The sequence below is a fragment of the Podarcis liolepis genome (assembly GCF_965112155.1).
Source record: "Podarcis liolepis genome assembly, chromosome: 1".
Taxonomy (NCBI): Eukaryota; Metazoa; Chordata; class Lepidosauria; order Squamata; family Lacertidae; genus Podarcis; species Podarcis liolepis.
In genome coordinates, this window is record NC_139554.1 from 36,998,560 (window position 1) to 37,017,410 (window position 18,851).

Genomic DNA, 18,851 nt, shown 5'->3' on the forward strand with positions numbered 1-18,851 from the left:
TTATGTGTCACAGTATATGGTTTTTACATTGACATTTCACATAATCTGACTTTGCTGGAGGAGAAATCACTCATCTGTTAAAATTACTTTTAAAAACCTGTCAAAATTGGAAAACCTGCTGTCAAAAATATGATGAGAAAAGTTAAAAATGGTAAAGTATGTTGTCTTAAAGGGGAAAAAACACATTACCTTTAGAATGGAAAACCTTGATACGGCCTCATTATACTCTAAAAAGTATATTTTTCGACACCTAGAAAATGGTGGGTGCATACACCATTTAAAAAAAGGAACATAACAATGTAATACTCTCAGATCTAAGAGAGGTCAAACTACATTTCTAAGCTCTTGTTGAATGACAGTATTTCATGGATGGAGACTTAATTTACTAGCAATCTTTGGGCAGCTGCTTTAAAGACCTTGCAGTGGGCTTTCTCGATATCTTCCAAATAAATGATTGTTACTGTTATTTATTCATCGCCTTCCAGATATATCCCCATGTGATGTACAAAATGTAACAAAAACTGCTCATAAAACAGTTTTAAACAGCGCACAAAAAACAGAAAATGAATTTGTAAACAATACACACCCATGACAGAAACCTATTAATCCAACGGAAGAAGCTTGACTGAACAAAAATATCTCCAATCGTTTCTAGAAATGAGAAATAGTCGTAGCCTGTTGTATCTCAACAGAAATACCATTCCACAGAACAGGAGCAGCCACACTAAAAGAACGCGCTGCTCTGAGTTACCATATAGAGTGAGTTTCTGATATCTTTGGAACTTGAAGGAGAAGCTCTGCTGCAAACTGCGGTGATCTGCAAAGTATATAAGGCAAGGGTGGGGAATCTTTTTGATCCAGTGGACTAAATCTTTATTCCCGCCCCCGCCCCCCACATACACATACACCCTGTGGGCCACCCTGTGGATTACTGCAATACACTAACACAAGGGTAGCCCCACATAGAGTGCATAGCAGTAATCCATCTTGGAGGTTACCAATGCATGGACAACTGAGGTCAAGCTAACCCAGTCTAGGAACACCATAACTATCTTCACAATAGTGGTAGAACTGGATAGGAACAGAGGAAGCTGCCTTACACCAAGTCAGACTAATGGTCCATTTAGCTCAGTATTGTCTACATTGACTGGCTGGAGCTCTCCAGAATTTCTGACACAGGTCTCTCCCATCCCAAACCATGCACCTGCATAACTAGGGAGAGTTATCTTTCTATAATTTTTATTTATTTCTAAGTCTTCTTTCAGCCTACCATTCCTTCATGTAGTTCAGGAGGGTCTTTGTATCCCCTCCCATTTTATCTTGACAAATACCCCCTGGTGATTGTTAGGCTGTGCATCGTGGCTGAGCTCCAGATCAGCTCAAATCACTACAAATAGTTTTGACTCTGTGGTGATTTGTAACTACCTCAACCTGATCCAGATTCAGTACAAAATGAAGAAAAATGGGTACAATACAGCCTGATTCAGTTCAGGATTCAGACAAATTGGTTGTGAAGGCCCACTAACTCCATCTGTTTCCACAAGGCAATAGCAAACACTCTGGGAAACTGAAAAGAAACTCATCTGATTTCATGAAGCTCCACTAAGTATCATAACTAAATCACTTAGCCTGGTTACTTTTTACAAACACCCCTTAATGATTTGCAGCAATCTGAAATGAAATGAAACAAATGAAGAGCACAGAAGAGCTGAGAATAGTTTTCATTTCCCAAGTCATCCCATTAGCCTCATTAAAGGCGATTTTATGTTTCTCTAGATGGTTCTCTTGATTTTGATAGCAACATATCCAGGATGTAAAGATTTGCTTGCATGCCTGTCAGGAGTGTAGGAAGTGTGAGGCAGAACCCCACCTCATAAGACTCCATTCACCAAATGATGCTTCCCATATGTGCAAACTATTAATAGTCCATAATCTTGGAGAGAGAAAAACTGATCTGAAGTAAAGACTGGATCAGAATAGAATTCAGAGACCTCGTTCAAGGGATCATCACACAACTCCCATTGTCAGTTATGGAAGACAAAGATCCACAAATAGACATGATCTCACAGTACACAATAAAAAAAAGCTGAGCTGAAATCTTCTGTCCCTCCGCAGATTTAGTTTTTACTAGTGCTTCCAGGGCTCACAGATCATTGCTTCATTGCTTGCAGATGAGATTCAGCCTGTGTGTTCTGCAAAAGAGACAATTGACAACATTATTTACTGACAACAGGAAAGTGTTGCCTTTGAAAGACTCCTTTCTTAAACATGCCTCTTTAATGGCTTTCAAAACAATACAATTGATTCAGAAATAAATACGTCTGGATCTTTATGTTGACCAGTTCTCTGAAGCCAGAGATGGATGACACAAAGCCAATCTCCTATGCTACAGAAAAGTGGGATCTATGCCCGTGAGATCCTGAACACTAAGCAGCCACTGTGTTTGATCATCCTGTGATGAGCATGTGTCCACAGGATGAACTAGTCATCTGATTGGCAGCTATGTGTGCTGCATTCGGCTCAGATTGGCTTATTCTAAATCTGATTGCAGGCTCCAGCTGCTCAAGAAATTGTGGTTGCCAAAGTCTATTCATACAGAGTTCAGCACATCTGGTTGGCAGTGAAGCAACTTTCTCAGCCTGTGGCATGGTAATATGGCAGAAAATCAACATGCGTTCACCAAAAAAAACCTAGCTCAGAGGACAAAGACTAGTATCTTAAATTGTGTGATTAGAGCTTTCCTACACCCTCCTCTGCGCTCCCTGAAAATGTAATGTTGCAGTTTGGGAAACCCTTCATAACAGCATAGGTTTGGATGTGAGGATCTGAAGCTAGAGGAGGAAAGTGTGGGGCAGTTGCACATGCAGAATTGCTGTCTGTGCAGGATCATGCCTCAGTCCAAACCAATGTCAAAAATTTTGCTATGGAGCCCTTCAGTCTTCACCTGTTTCTGGGTGGTAGGCTTCTCAGATGCCTCCTAAATCCTGTATTTCAGTTTCCAGGTGATGGAAATGGCATGCCTAGGATGAGATTAGGTGTTACTTTTGGAATAGTGGTGATCTGGACTCAAACAATGTTCTCACATGACCGAGTTGTTCACCATGGACCAGGTATGTGACAGAAATTTGTTTTCACCATATTTAGGAGTTAGTTGACCTGATCTGCTCCTCCTGCACCACTTAGCAGATGAGAACATAGTTTCCCAGCTTACTCTGCAGTTCTCTGAATTTTCGTATTGCAGTCCTTGGGTTTTACAAGGTGGTCCAAGGGCTGCCTTTGAAGTCTGAAGGCTTTCTTTCCACTGGTAAAAGCTGCTGCAAAGTGCTAGAAAGCCCAGCTGCTGCAGCAGCCAGCACACTGGCATTAAAAATGTGGCTGCAAGGGATTGGGATAGAATTACATCAGGCATGTCCAAAGTCCGTTTCGGGGGCCTAATCCGGCCCACCAGTCGGTTGTCAGTTTAATCTGGCCTCTGTGGCAGTTTATTTTCTGGGGTAGAATCCTATAAAAAACCTCAACAACTTCAATCCTAAAAACAGCTCAACAACTTTGGGGCAAAATCATTTAAAAAAGCTCAACAACTTGGCCCTTTGGTCGGCCCTCACGGCCCTTCACTTCTTCAACTCTGGCCCTCTTTGAAAAAAGTTTGGACACCACTGGATTACATAGTGTCTCCCAGAGACTTGGATATAAAAAGATGACTGAAAGATATCTGCTATCTGTGTAAAGGAAGAGCAAATTTCAAAGGAATCCCTAGCACCCCCTTATAAAATTGTGAATAATGGTGGGTGGGTGTCTGCATAAAAAAGGAGGAAGGTCTAAAAACGTAAGTGGCAAAGACAGGCAAAAAATGGAACAGCGTAGACTGAGGGGAAAATATAGTTGAAAGTGACACAGGTTGGAACCTGATTCATCCATCCATGCACCTCTACCATGAACAATCTATAGTCTGGGCTTGAACAAGTGTCAACTAGTGAATGAGATTTTCTCATGTCAATGCTCAGGATTAAAATTCATAGGGACCATTTGCAGTCCACTCGCTCAGACTGTTAGGGATTCTATTCACTGGAATAAGTGGTTTGTGAGCTGCAGTCTTCCAAAGCTGCTTCAGATCTTTGTCTGTATGCAGCTCCCAAGTGAATAAATTTTTGAAACAGTGATCAATATTAGAGCTTTCTAATTACACTCTCCATTAACCTTCTATCAGTCATGCACTGGATCCATACACCACAATCCTAAAGAAGTATATGGACATTTCTTAAGGTCTTGATGGTTCAGATTCACTCTTCATGTCCAATGTGGTTATTTAATTATGCAAACAATAGAAAATGCATCCCCATTTTATCAGAACATCTGATTAGATGGCTGTTTTAAATGTCCTCCATGACTTTAAGGTAAATTAGTTGCACTGTGTTCCAAATTAACTAGCTTAAATGAAGACTCACGGGATAATTTAGAGAATTCTGTACGCTTGTGCCTCCAGACTCTGCAGTTACATTTTTCTTGCAATGAATGTCACCTCTGTAACATTATGAAGAGTGGTGTAGTGAAGAAGACATTGGGGGGAGGGGGTGCAGCTTTTTTTGAGCAGGAACAATGATGTCATCTGCCGGAGTTTCAGGGTAATGAATAAATCCTTCTTGCTGTGTCAAGTGAATGATCTGATCATGACACTTTCACGTTTTACTATTATTTGTGACAGATTAGAACAGAGGAAGTCAGAGAATGAAGAAAATAATCAAGCAGAGGCTGGATACATCTTTCCATTTCTTTGATGGTGTTCCTTCTTCACACTAGCAGTCTAAATAGTAGCAATTCTTTTCAGACTGTTTACATTTCCAGTTAAAAGTCAAATGTACTGCAGCTGGCTGAAGATCTTTTGTTCAAGCTTTTTAAATCTGAGCCTATGTAGTCAGAAGTAAGCACCAGTGAAACCAGTGGAGCTTCCTCAGAGGCAATTTATACACAGGAGTGTAGCATTATGCCACAGGCATTATAAACTAGGTATTATGCTCTTTGACGTGGTAGCACTCGTGTGTGTGTGTGTGTGTGTGTGTGTGTGTGTGTGTGTGTGTGTGTGTGTTTTACACCCACCCCACATATAAAATAAATCAATATAGCTTCCTTGATTTCTAGACTCTCCTTGGGGGTCAGTTGTGGCCCTGGGGACTACTCTATGAGTGCCTGAACTCCAGATTTTACCACTGCACCACTGATTATGAATGTGAATACTTCTTATTCATATGACAACATAAATGAAGAACCAGCCTCTTATATTTAACTGTATTTCAAATAACAGCCCGATTCAGGCCAATCCTTTGAGTCGCCAGAATATTTGCTTTCAGTCCTGCTTCATTCATCTCACAATTCATTACAGTCTCAGTGTTTTCCATTGATTTAAATTGATGAGCTTTGGCATGAAATAGAGACTGTTCCTTGTAACGCCAAAGTAAAACAGTTTAAAATCAAGTCATGTTAAATTACCCCTAAGAGTACAGATGATTTCGTTATTTGTTAACTTAATTGTTCTCCAGCCCAAGTGAAATGTGCTGTATGCAAATTAAATAATACCAAGTGTCAGCACTTTAGAGAAATGCTTGTTTAGTTTCCATTGATGGTGTGCGTGTGTGTGTGTGTGTGTGTGTGTGTCTGTGTGTTTGCCTCCATTTTCTTCATTTGCTTTGCATGGATATTTGTCTCCACGCTTCCCAGCACAAATATAGTTACAAGGCGCACACAACCCCCTCCGATTCCTGTTGGCAAAGCTGGACTAGCTATCAGCAAGCCAATAATGAATGGTGGTAAAATATTTATATTATACTTTACTGAGAAAGTGGACTGAGTTTTCTATTTCATTCCTATGTGAAAGAGGCTGTACACAGCGACATACTTCTGTCTGGAAAACGAGTGGATAGAATTCTAAACGCTATAGTAACTTATCTCCTAGCTATCAGCCACTGGAAAATAATTAATAAAAATAGAAAGCCTTTTACTAGTTCCAGTGGAAGAAATTTTAACTGAGGGTACACAGTGCAGTAATTAGTAGAATCTCACATTCAATGTCATTGGACACTCGTCTGGTAGATCAAACACTGGCGTATGTGGCCTACTTATTTGGTCCTGGGCTCATAATTTTCAATAACAGTGCTGTTCTTGCTGAGGGGGTGGTGGTCTTAAGCCACCAGAGTACTCTGAAGTATGGTGATGTTCAAGTACAACACTGTGTTTATGTAGTCCCCAAAGTGTATCAAAGCTCAGATCCACAGAAATAAAAGAAAAGTCAAACAAAACAAGCATTAGACTGCGTAAAATAAGGTATGGACAAGGCAAACAGGTGAGGCATTGTTTAGGTGGCTAAGGTAGATCAGTATCTGTACTTGCAAGCCAGGAATTTTGCCCGCTTTCCTCTGGCACTATGCAGATCATCTTACGGCCTGCAGACAGACTGTCGCCTAAATCCAACTGACAGGCAACCTATTTCACCCCTGCAAAAGGGGGAAAATCATACCCATCTTCACTCCTGTTGTGCACAAGAAAATAAAGCATATGTGCCGATTTTAAATCGGTCCAAGGCAAATCTGTAAAATGACATCCTTGGAGAACCACTTGGGTTTTATGAAGATAAATGCATGTTCAAATTAAACCAGGCTTTCTTTTCTCGTTACTGCTGTGATGTATCTGTTTTGGAATAGACTGCTTTAGTGACAGACACACATTGTCAGGGCTAGAAATTATTTCTAAGCCACGTGCTCTCCCCTCTACACACAATTCACTTGAATGTTGACAAATGAACTTATTGTGATAAGATTGTGTTGAAGTAGGACGACCTCATTCGTCAGACAAAATATATCACTGAAATTCATTACAAACACACACACACACTTTTTAAAGGTTCTTGGTCCACTTGGCTCTTCTTTCACTTTCAGATCATGGTAGAATTTCAACTAGTAAATCTACCTTTTTTTCTCTATTTACAACAAAAATGTGAGAATGTCAGCATGCAGCCCCTATTGGCGGATGTGTGGTGCCCCATCCCAACCATAAATTTACATGAAGTCAGCTTGCACAACGGCAGTGGACATGGCATGGGAGCAAGAAGAGAGGAACAGTGAAAGGGGGGAAGTGGTGGTTTAAAACAATGACCATAGTACTTGAGTTAAGTACTATGGGATATTTTTATATCTCTCTCATGAGGAATGGAAGAGGAAGAAGTTTGAGTACAACCCAGTTGTACATGCATTCCAAGTGTGGTTGCATCACAGATTTGTTTAAAGCCATTATTGCATTGGTAGGGTTACCAGACGTCCCAGTTTCCCAGGGACAGTCCCCAGATTTGTGAATAAGTCACCGGTCAAATTCCATCCCCGGAGTTCATCTAATGTCCCCGGGAAACACAGCAGCGGTAGTCTCAGCAGCCTGGAGCAGTTGGCTCTGGCTGGCTTCAGGAGCTGCTCGGAAGTCCCCATATGGTGGTGGTGCAGAGGCTCTAAGATGCAGCTTTTGGGCTGCCTCCACCTTCCCTGACCCCAGCAACTAAGCTATGAAGGGAGGCTTCATGCTGCCTATCAGAGCAGCCTCCCAACTCCTACTTGCATAAAAGCAGGTTCGGGGCGGGGATCTCTCAGCTGTGAAGGGAGGCTTCACACTGCCTATCAGAGCTTGCGTGCAAGCAGCAGGGGGCAGGGATCTCTCAGTTAGGCAATGGGAAGCCTCCCTTCCCAGCTGAGGGATCCCCGCCCCCTCCTGCTTGCACACAAGTAGGAATGGGATTGGGGCTGCTCCAAAGGGAAGGGAGGCATCGCACTGCCCGAGCCTCACCGCCACCGCTCTTGGCCTGCCTTCTCTGCCTTCCATGCCTGACCCACCACGCATCGCTTCCCCACCACCACTACCACCAAAGAACCAACAACTCAGGGACTGCCCAGGCTCATGGAGAAAGGAGATAGAAGCCTCGGAGGAAGGGGAAATGTGGAGGTTGAGGTCAAGGCGGGGGCTGCTCCTCTGCCACCGCCATCGCTGCAGCATCAACGTCCCGAACATGTAGTATTTAATTAATTAATTAAAGTGTCCCTGGATTCATTGAAAAAAAATCTGGTAACCTTACATTGGTAGTTTTATTTTTGACTCTTTACCTATTAATTCCTAACTTGGAGGTTGCATTTCTTTTTCTCTCACTGGGTAAGTGTTTTCATTGAACCATGTACCATGGCCTAAGAATTCTTATCTAGTCAGCCAACACCGGTTCAGGCTCCATCAGGATTTATGTGCCTGTATGTGTGCAGTTAGGGTGCTTTTCCCCAATGTGCATTACTTTACACTTATTTATAGTGAACCATGTTTACCATTTTCATGCCCATTCACTCAGTTTGGAGAGATTCTTTCTGAGCCCCTCACAACGACAACCCCCCTATCTTTTACCACCCTGGATAATTTAATGTCATCAGCAAACTTGGGCACCTTACTTGGTCACTCTTAACTCCAGGGGTGGTATTCAGTGCTGTAGCTCCATTGGATTCAACAAAACATCTGTGAAACTTCATCTCCTGTCTCCTTTACACAATGATAGCTTAAAATATTTGCTAGCACAGTGTCACAAAACATATTATTATGATGGCAATGGAAAAATAGGAGCTAGATCAATGGTTTAGGATTGTGATCGAAAGTATTCTAATTTAGTTCCGTTATGAACAAATACAATATGTCAAATAAATGCTTGTCAAAAGGCAAAGCTCACTGCAGTAAACCAGTAAAATGTCTCCCACAGTTCTCAGTAATTCACAACAGGTGCATTGGATACCCATTTTATTTGAGTTGGAGAAAAGATACAGGCATTCTAAGCAGCTCTAGTCCTAGTACAGTGGTACCTCGGGTTAAGAACTTAATTTCTTCTGGAGGTCTGTTCTTAACCTGAAACTGTTCTTAACCTGAAGCACCACTTTAGCTAATGGGGCCTCCTGCTGCCGCTGTGCCACCGCTACACATTTTCTGTTCTCATCCTGAAGCAAAGTTCTTAACCTGAGGTAATATTTCTGGGTTAGCGGAGTCTGTAACCTGAAGCGTATGTAACCTGAAGCATATGTAACCCGAGGTACCACTGTACTGTATATTTCAACCACAATTTCACATTTAGTGTGCTTTGTGTGAGGTTTTTGGGGTTTTTTTTTCTAAATGGGTATTTGAACCAGGGTCTCCTCAGTCTTAGGCCATATTTCCCCAAGGAATCCTAGGAGTTTGTTAAGACTGCTGGGAATTGTGGCTCTGTTAGGTGTGAACTACTGTTCCCAGGATTCTTTGGGAGAAGCCAAATGCTTTAAACATGTTTTAAATGTATGGTGTGAGTGTAACCCTAGTCCAATACTCAAACCATTGCACCACACTGTCGGTGCTATACTGGTGATTTCTGTTTTAATAAATGAAATTCCACAAACCAAAAAAAAAATCTTTCGGCATTTTTAATACAGTCATTTACTCATCTCTTTGTGTGTATTCCCACCCCCTCCCCCGGAAATATTTCACTGGAAAGAGATGGTTATAAGTTGATGCAAAGAATTTGAAGATCAACCATGGAGCTCTATTTTAAAGGTGGAAAAACATGCTGCTTTAATCTCTAGAATGTAAAGGTCACCTTTGTAGGCAAATGCATATCACATCTCTGAATAATGAGAACAAGTGCTCAGTTCCTCTGAGGAACAACGCAAGTTACAGATGTTGTAATCATTATTTTCTGCTTTACCTCTCGTTATGGCAGAGGAAATGTAATTTACTTGTCAGATTGAAATGTTTGATATAAATCTTTATCTTTCCTTTCAAACAAGTTTTTCTGAAACATTATATTATAAACAACTGGCATGTTTAATTAAACAACTATTTTATTCCCAGCAGAACAAAAGGCTATGATTATATTAATTTAGTACTAGGACCTGTGACCAAATCTGAAAGAAAACACGCTCAGCTCCACAAGGTATGATTAGCTTAATTCTGAAACAAGACATGTGACAGGAATTTTAACCAAATATTGCGAACCTGTTCCTTATTTTTATTATTATTTTAAAAATACAATTCAGGGTGCAGGGCAGTCTTAAGATAGCTCAAACATAACTTTCTCTTTTAATTATCACTTCTAATATTTAATTGGTTGTCAATTAAAACAAAGGCTTATTGTGACAGGGAGAATGTATCTTAAGTAAATTGGTGCAACTTTAATAAATTATTGTAACCCATATGCACAATCTAGTCAGAATTTAGCACTTGGAATCACATTGAATTTTGTGAGAAAGTTCTGCCTTTTCTTAAATTGTTGCCTTTGGAATCAATGGGGGCTTCAGAGGGCTTAACTTTGGCTAGACCAAGTGCACCACTACCTTATTTTGCAGAAAGCATGGGATGACATACACAAGCCTCCCTCCAGTCATCCTGCCTACTCTACCCTGGATCTTACTGTCTTGAGCAGGAAGGTTTGAAGATGGAATTTAAGTGCCTTCAACTTCCCAGCAATTAAGAACCCTGAATGATTGGGGTTTTCGAGCTATGGAGAGGCCCGTACATGCACTTAATCAAATGTATTTACAATCCCCCTTCAGACCTTTCTGCTCAGTGTGGGGGGGAAAGTTGATGGGCATTGCCATTCCAATGGTGTGTGTGTGTGCCATGTCATGTGATCGATTATGTGGGGTGGGGCTTGCTCCACCCCCCAAATATTTTATTCAAGTTGGCACACCTGGAGGCAGATATATTGAAGCCTGGGCTTGGGGATGTGGCCCCACAGCCCTCTTCATGTGCTCACGGTAGATGCTTGATAAGACTAATGGTGGCTGACATGTTGCATAAATAGCCATAAAATCAGCGCAAAACCATTTCAATCAATAGTAAAAACAAGTCCAACAGACATTATTTTAAAAGTGGAGATTTTCAAACATCTAGTGGTTGTTGTCGTTGTTTTTGTAACTTCCACAGACCAATCTCAGTGCACACAATCATCGCGATAGCCCACCATCTAAAAGTGATGAGAGGTTGGCCAATGAATCTCTTTGTGCAGGAAGTTCCACAAGGAGACGGTGGCTTCTTTAATTGGTATCACAGTCCTAGATAGAGCCAGGGAACCCTGAGGAGCATCAGAGGCTACTCAACATGCTGCCATATGCAAGAGCACATAGACCGCAATTTTAGAAAAATATCCATTAATCTGTGCACTGCTCTTTCACTGCTGTGTACACATCCAGCCATCCAATTGATGACTGACATTTCTGCTCTGTATGAACTGATTGCCTTTTGGAAAGGATGGGTGACTAATTCTACTCTTTGGAACATGGTGCCCTGAGAGATACAGGTGTCACCCATCCCACCTACATGCGACCCCACACAGTGCTGGGAAACACATAAATAATTCAATTCAAATCCCAAAATGGTGGGAAAGAGCTGGAGAGAGTCCTTGCGGCTTGCGAGGAGACGCTCCCTGGAGGCTGAAGTGGATGTCAGTGAAGGTGGAAGAAGCCCCGAAGAGACCAGAGGCACAGCAAGGCTTTGTTTATGCTGCTTAGCTTCCCCGCCCAACAGCAGCCACTTTCCAGTTCATCCTCCAGCCTCCAACCAGCCTGAGGGCTTCAGTTCTAGTTGTGGATATTTTTGTATACAGTATTTTTTTTTTTGTAGGTATTAGAGAGAGATTGGCAGAGAGGGTGTTTAAAGGTTGTTTAGAGGGTATTCCCCACTTCACACAATATCACTTATGTGTGCAGGGGCCAGGAATGTAATCCCCATGTAAATTAAGGGATGCTTCAAAATACACAACAACAAAATAAATAGGAGTACCTTGATGGTTTATGTCACAATGTTGCTTGCATGAGGGTTTGGTTTCAGGTTTCTGTATTAGTTGAACTTGTAAATGGTTTTATTGAATTACTGATTTATATTACATGCTTCTTCTAGAGTCCCAGTGAGACTAGTTTACATAGGATATGGTGTGTGATTTTTTGTTTGTTTGTTTTGTTTTTTAAAGCTAACAAAATTGAAAACCAGTATCAGCAGTAGCCAGTGGAACAGGGATGCACCACAGACTTGGCCTCCCAGTGTGAGTATTGTTGCACCTCCCACTCAACATTGCACATGATTAGCTTCTGTGGACCACCTTTATCAGTGGTCACCTTCCAAAGGCATAACTCCTTTGCCAGAGAGAGTGTTTGGGAGGGAAACGGAGGGAGACTGGCTTGATCATGCTTCTAGAATGCTAAATCTGAGTCCTTTTATATCAGAGATGGTGAATTTGTGGCCCTGCAGGTGTTGCTGGTCTCCAAAACCCATCAGCCACAGCCAGCATAGCCAATGGTCAGAGGTGATGAGAGTTGTTACTAGTCCCACCTCCTGCATGACCAGCTTTAATCATGACTCATCTCTTCCTAAATTCTTCTTCCACCCCATTCCTCTTTTAGAGAAACACATTTGGGTACATACATTTCATGTGCTCACTGTTAACTTTGATATTTGTTTCCTTCAGATGTATGATAGCTATCTTAGATGGTCAGGCAGATGGATAAATCCTATCTATGTGCACTGTATTGAACACACTGCTATGATTATCATGAGTTATATTTTAAAAATGGCAATGGGTTTTCTTTATTTTAACTTGAATGCAACCAGTCAGATTGAACTCCATGCAGAGAACCTGCCTCCCAGCAGCCCCATGTACAATCTGTTGGATTTATGGAGTTGCACTCATCATTGTAGAAGTGTGGAAGACGCTCGTGTTTCACAAAGAGAACTTAATCATAAATTACCTGGTAAGAAAGCTACCAATCTGTCTTATCTGTTTTATGTTGCTCTTGTTTTTACACTATGCAAAGCAAACATTAAGAATTTAGGTCTTCATGTCCCATTCCAATAATTAATGAGAAACAAGAAGCTGTTAAAATAAACATTCATTGAGTTTTGATCCTAATTATCTCTGTTTATTTTTGTTTATTTAGGTGAGCAGATGAAATATTTTTGATCCAGATGTGACAATTTTAGAGCTGCCATTTACTTTGCAGAGATCATGGGATGCTGTTGTTGTTGTTGCTTTTATCACATTCCCCTGAGTATGTTCATGTTTGCAGTTTCATTATAAACCAGTAGTTGAGAAAACATGTCAGATGCTAAGCACTAAACCCACCATATAGCAGCATGGAGGAAAATTAGAATGATTCTTTTTTTTTTTAAGGGAATGGTCTTTAAACCAAGCTCCTGGAAATCTGAAATGATTCGCTAACAAAAGATGACATCATGACCAATGCAAGTGAAAAGAACTACCACAATTTAGCAGCAGAACAGATGACAGAAGCAAAACAATTTCTAGATATCTCTATCTGTGTGTGTGTGTGTGTGTGTGTGTGTGAGAGAGAGAGAGAGAGAGAGAGAGAGAGAGAGAGAGAGAGAGAGAGAGATATTTTATGGCTTTTATGCTCTGACCCTAAATAAGTCCTACTGATCTCTATTAAGCTAACCTTAATGTAATGGCAGAGCTACATGTTTCAAGGCAAACATAGAACTGCTTGACATGCAAAAGGTCCCAGTTTCGATCCTGGCATCTTCAGGTAGGACTGGAAGATAACCCCATCTAAAATCCTAGAGAGCTGCTGCCAGTCAGTGTAGACAATACTGAGTTAGATGGTCTGATGGCATAAGGCAGTGGGGTCCTATGTTCCTGTGTTCCTATCTCTCTGTAGGAATGGGGTCCTTTGAAAGTAACAGTTAGCAGGCATGAAAGGGCTATTGCTAGTTTCCCATTTCTTTTTCCTCAGCATTCTGAACAGAGATCTAGGTAGTATTTCTTTATATATTGGTCTCCTCCTCACAAATGTTATCCTCATAGCAACCTGGTGAGATAGGCTAAAAGTGGGCTGAGTGGAGGTCAGCTTCCATCTGTTTCCTAGGTTCCCCCCTCTAACTACTGTACACCACTGCTTTTCCAACTGCATGTCAAGCCATCAAGCACAATTGTTTTTAAGATGTATCAGACAGATTTATCATTGAATGGTCTATATTGTTAATCTCAAATATTACAGGAAAAAATGCTTAAGGGGAGTGATTTGTTGAGACCAGGCATATATGAGGCATACAGAGGATGTGATACTGCCCAGAAGATCAAATTTGTGAAGATGGTTCCCACCACATAGAAAGCTGAATACCTATTCTGAAGAAAAATGGAGAGGTGGCGAAGAATATACCATATTTTTCGCTCTATAAGACGCACCAGACCACGAGACGCACCTAGTTTTTGGAGGAGGAAAACAAGAAAAAAAATATTCTGAATCTCAGAAGCCAGAACAGCAAGAGGGATCGCTGCACAGTGAAAGCAGCAATCCCTCTTGCTGTTCTGGCTTCTGGGATAGCTGTGCAGCCTGCATTCGCTCCATAAGACGCACACACATTTCCCCTTACTTTTTAGGAGGGGAAAAAGTGAGTCTTATAGAGCAAAAAATACGGTATGTCACTTTGAGCCCTTTGGAGAAAAGGTGGGATATAAATCTAATAATGAATAATGAATAAAATCTCTATATAAATGAGGCATATTTAGATTTCTAGCTCAAAAGCCATGATCAAAACATTTCACAGCTGCAGGCTATACACAAGCAGAGAGTGATGCAAATGACGTTATGTGCTGGATTGGATAAGATTGGCTCAACAGTGCCCAGATATGGATATCTGAAAAAGCAGACACACTTATATTGGCATTGCAGCATTCTATCCTTTCACGGGTTTTAATAGTCATTGGGTTGGGAACTGGAGGGTTCCAGTGCCAGCCTGGAACAGGTCTCTGTTAGCAGGAAGTGAGCTATATCACAAATGCTCAAATAAATTGCATTGTTCCAGAATGACAATCAATAATCCCAACAAGTGGGATATGAACCCAAATGTTGGAGAGCATAATAGTCCTGTCATGTTCCAGCCGGCCATACTTTCTCCCACATTTCTCCATCCTCTCATCTGGCATACCATTCTCCCCTGCCCCAAACAAGGAGTTGGCATTCTGTAACTACTGAGCACATGCCGTCCCCCCACAAGTAATTTTTAGTCTCCCTCTGCCTTAGCATTGTTTTCATTCAGACTCCACAAAGATAGTTCCCTCCTGTGCTATGGTAGTGCTACTTTGACTACATAAGCAATGGCACACAAGCCTGAACATCAGAAATGGATGCTTTGTTTAATGAAATGTATCCTTTCCAAATGCTTAGACAAGACTTTGTATCTTCATGGCTCAGACATCTGTTTCAAGGTAGCCAAATGTTTCTGAAGGAGTTTGTTGATGAATTATAGAGTTACAGCTCAGTGGCATCCATGTGGGTATGTGTGCTTAACTCTGTGTTGCCATAATACGTGTAAAGTAATGCATTTTTTGCATGCTTCGTGATGGTGCCAAACCTCAAACTGATACAGTAGTATCTCGGGTTACAGATGCTTCGGGTTACAGACACTTCAGGTTACAGACTCCACTAACCCAGAAATAGTACCTCGGGTTAAGAACTTTGCTTCAGGATAAGAACAGAAATCATGCGACGGCAGCGGGAGGCCCCATTAGCTAAAGTGGTGCTTCAGGTTAAGAACAGTTTCAGGTTAAGAACGGACCTCCAGAACGAATTAAGTTCTTAACCCAAGGTACCATTGTACTTTATACCCCACCTTGATCACAGAGATCCTCTGATGGGGCGCTTCTTGTGGTTCCCCACACCTCTGAGGTTCAGTCAGTCTTTACTAGAGACTGAGCCTTTAGTGTGGCAGGCCTTGTAGGCAGGGGGAGGTCTAAGCCTGATACTTCTCCACACAGCATATAGATGGCCACCAACTTGGATGGCTATAAAAGAGGATTAGACAAATTCATGGAGGAAAGAACTGTTGAAGGCGTCTAGCCATGATGGCTATGCTCTGCCTCCACAAGCAATGCTTGTGAATACCAGTTGCTGAAAACCACCAAAGGAAAGAGTGCTCTTGTGCTGGAGTCCTGCTTGTGGGTTTCCCAAGAGGCATCTGTGCAGCCACTTTGAGAACAGGATGCTGGACTAAATAGGCCATGGGCCTGATCCAACAGGCTCTTCCCCATGCCATTGGAGGGTTAAGGATGTGGAATGTAGGGGAGAGATAGGGCTCATCCTTGGGTATAGTCATGATGAACTTGGCATTCAGCCCTGATAAGACAGACATCTCATTCTTCATCTCTCGCTGCGTACCTGACTCAGTTTCTATGCATGTGTAAAACTAAGGAAAGGATATACCTCTATATAAGCCTGTGTCACCTTGGTCGCTTCCCTAACGGCTGTTGCTCTTTGCCAAATAAACTTGCATCAACTCTCCTACACATGTTTCCTGGGGGGGGGGGACCCTCTGCTAGTAGAGTTTCAGCAGGAATATTATTGCTTTTTTCTTTTTTAAGACATCTCTTAAAAACAGTGTTATTCAGGCAGGCCTTTGAAATCTGAATTTCTTTTTATTCAACCAGTATTTATTAATGTCTTCATTGATATTTTTAATTGCACTTATTGTAATGGTGTCTAATGCACACCACCTTGCTGTATTTTTATGCAAGCATGGTTTATAAATATTCAACTGAATAAATAAAGTTTCCCATGATCTCTCTATTCAGAACTCAACATATTATTAACAAAAATAAGCTAAAATAACTGAACGCACCCTTTCACATTCCACAATTGGTTGCTTGGTCTCTCTCTTTCTCCCTCTCCCTCTCCCTCTCCCTTCCTCTTGCTTTCCTTTCTTAGCATTGATTCCCACAGGATCCTTCAGGGGGCAGATACAAGCCACTATTAGCTGACCATTTGCCTAACTAGCTGGATGGCATCTGAGGTTCATGTGGCTCTTTATAGGCAGTCAACGCTGCTGCCTAGTTCACCCGATGTACCTGGATACAAGCCAATGATGGCTTCAATCCAAATACTTCATCTTAAAAGGGATGAGGATTGGGCTGTTGTGTTCTGTTGCTTTGCCATCTACAGGGGCTTGACCACTTGCTGATTTAAACAAAAAGGAGTAAACTACTCTCAGAAGTACTATATTTTTAAATGTATCTAATCTATCTTCTTTTCAAAAGCCACTACAATACAATGTACAATGTTTCAAATAAGGCCAAGAGACCAAGTACAGTGAAGTATGTCCCAATGTAAGGTAAAGGGACCCCTGACCATTAGGTCCAGTCGTGACAGACTCTGGGGTTGCGGCGCTCATCTCGCTTTACTGGCCGAGTGAGCCGGTGTACAGCTTCCGGGTCATGTGGCCAGCATGACTAAACCGCTTCTGGTGAACCAGGGCAGCGCACGGAAACTCCGTTTACCTTCCCGCCAGAGCACTACCTATTTATCTACTTGCACTTTGATATGCTTTCGAACTGCTAGGTTGGCAGGAGCAGGGACCGAGCAAAGGGAGCTCACCCCATCACGGGGATTCAAACCACTGACCTTCTGATCAGCAAGTCCTATACTCTGTGGTTTAACCCACAGCGCCACCCATGTCCCAGTGTACCAAGAGATTAAAGAATAGAATACATCTACTATCATCATGTGGCAGAACTGATAATGACATACTTATGGATCATCCCAAAGATCTTTGGGCTATGGTGTCCTCTGGATTTTTGAACTGCAACTCCCATCAGCCCCAGCCAGAATGAACAATGGTTAGGGATGTGGAGAGCTGCAGTCCAACACATGTGGAAGCCACCCAGCTGGGGAAGGCTGAGCATCATCTACACAACCGTCCATGTTTGATATATTGTGGTAAGCTGTTACATTGGAACTGCAATGGGAAAACAGCAGCACAACAGGGCCAAACTTAGCTTTCTAGGTGGTGTGGAAATACTTGCATAGCATTATACATAAACCCAAATCAGCTGCTTTCTGCACTGCTCCATGCGAGAGAATTTTGCAAGAAGCAAGCAGAAACATTACTTTATGGTGTATGTAATTAGCCAGCACTGTGTATATCTGAAAGCACTGCAGAAGAACTGCACACACACACACACACACACACACACACACACACACACACACACTAGGGGCTGCACCCCTGCTCACATGGCTCACAAACTCCACCTACCTACCTGCTACCCCCTTGCCAACCCTCTTTTATCTTGCAAACCTTTACACCTCACCAGCACCCCCCCCTCCACACTTCACCAAACTCTTTGCGCCTAGCCAGACCCACCCACCCATCTCTTCAACACCCTCTCAGACGTCACCTGGGCTTTCATCTCTCATTTCCAGCAGTGGTGTGGAGGAGAAACTTCACACTGACACACACAGCAGAGGTGATAACTACAGGGAGAGTGCAGTTGCTGCTGCAGGGAAAGAAACACCTGCATTTTAAAATAAGGAGTCCTGGCAGCAGCATTTGAGGGAGGAATGGGGATACTCCACCAGTGGCAGTGGTTGCAGGCAGAATGTGACCACATCAGCACTGGGCATGGTGAAGGGGAGACTTTCTCCTTTCTGTTCACCTCCTTCGCACCAGTGGAGGCATCAGAGGTCAAAGAGGTCAAGGTGGGGCCTGTCCTGCACTTTCCTCTGCAGTTTGCTTGCTCTGCCCACTTGGGCATAGCTAGGGAGCAGGGAGGAGCAGCTATCCCCCTAAATCAAGTAAATCAATACAAAATCCTTCACTAACTGAGGTTCTCCCCACCCACCCAACATAAAGCCTCCCATGTCTGCCCGTCACTCCACCTGCTCTGCCTGCCTGCCTGGGCCACCCACCTGCAGTTCTGCCATCATACCGCAGTTCACATGGCCACCTATTGGTGGCCACGCAAACTGCGGCGTGACAGCAACCTTACTATACATGCACACACATGCACGATATGTATATCTCCTGGTGCAAAAGCG

At 42.3% G+C, this 18,851-nt stretch overlaps 1 protein-coding gene across 5 annotated transcripts in view; it reads right to left on the reverse strand.

The window, feature by feature from the left end:
- Nucleotides 1–1,702: 1,702 nt before the first annotated feature.
- FOXG1 (forkhead box G1) overlaps nt 1,703–18,851 on the reverse strand; it is a 51,337-nt gene continuing 34,188 nt past the window's right edge. For 4 of the 5 annotated variants that reach the window (XR_014527495.1, XR_014527496.1, XR_014527498.1 and 1 more), the window contains one exon: nt 1,703–2,192. The gene's annotated coding sequence lies outside the window, so the exon portion shown is untranslated. Of the gene's footprint in view, nt 2,193–16,656; nt 16,762–18,851 lie in introns of all 5 variants that reach the window. The other variant, XR_014527497.1, reaches the window with a different exon arrangement.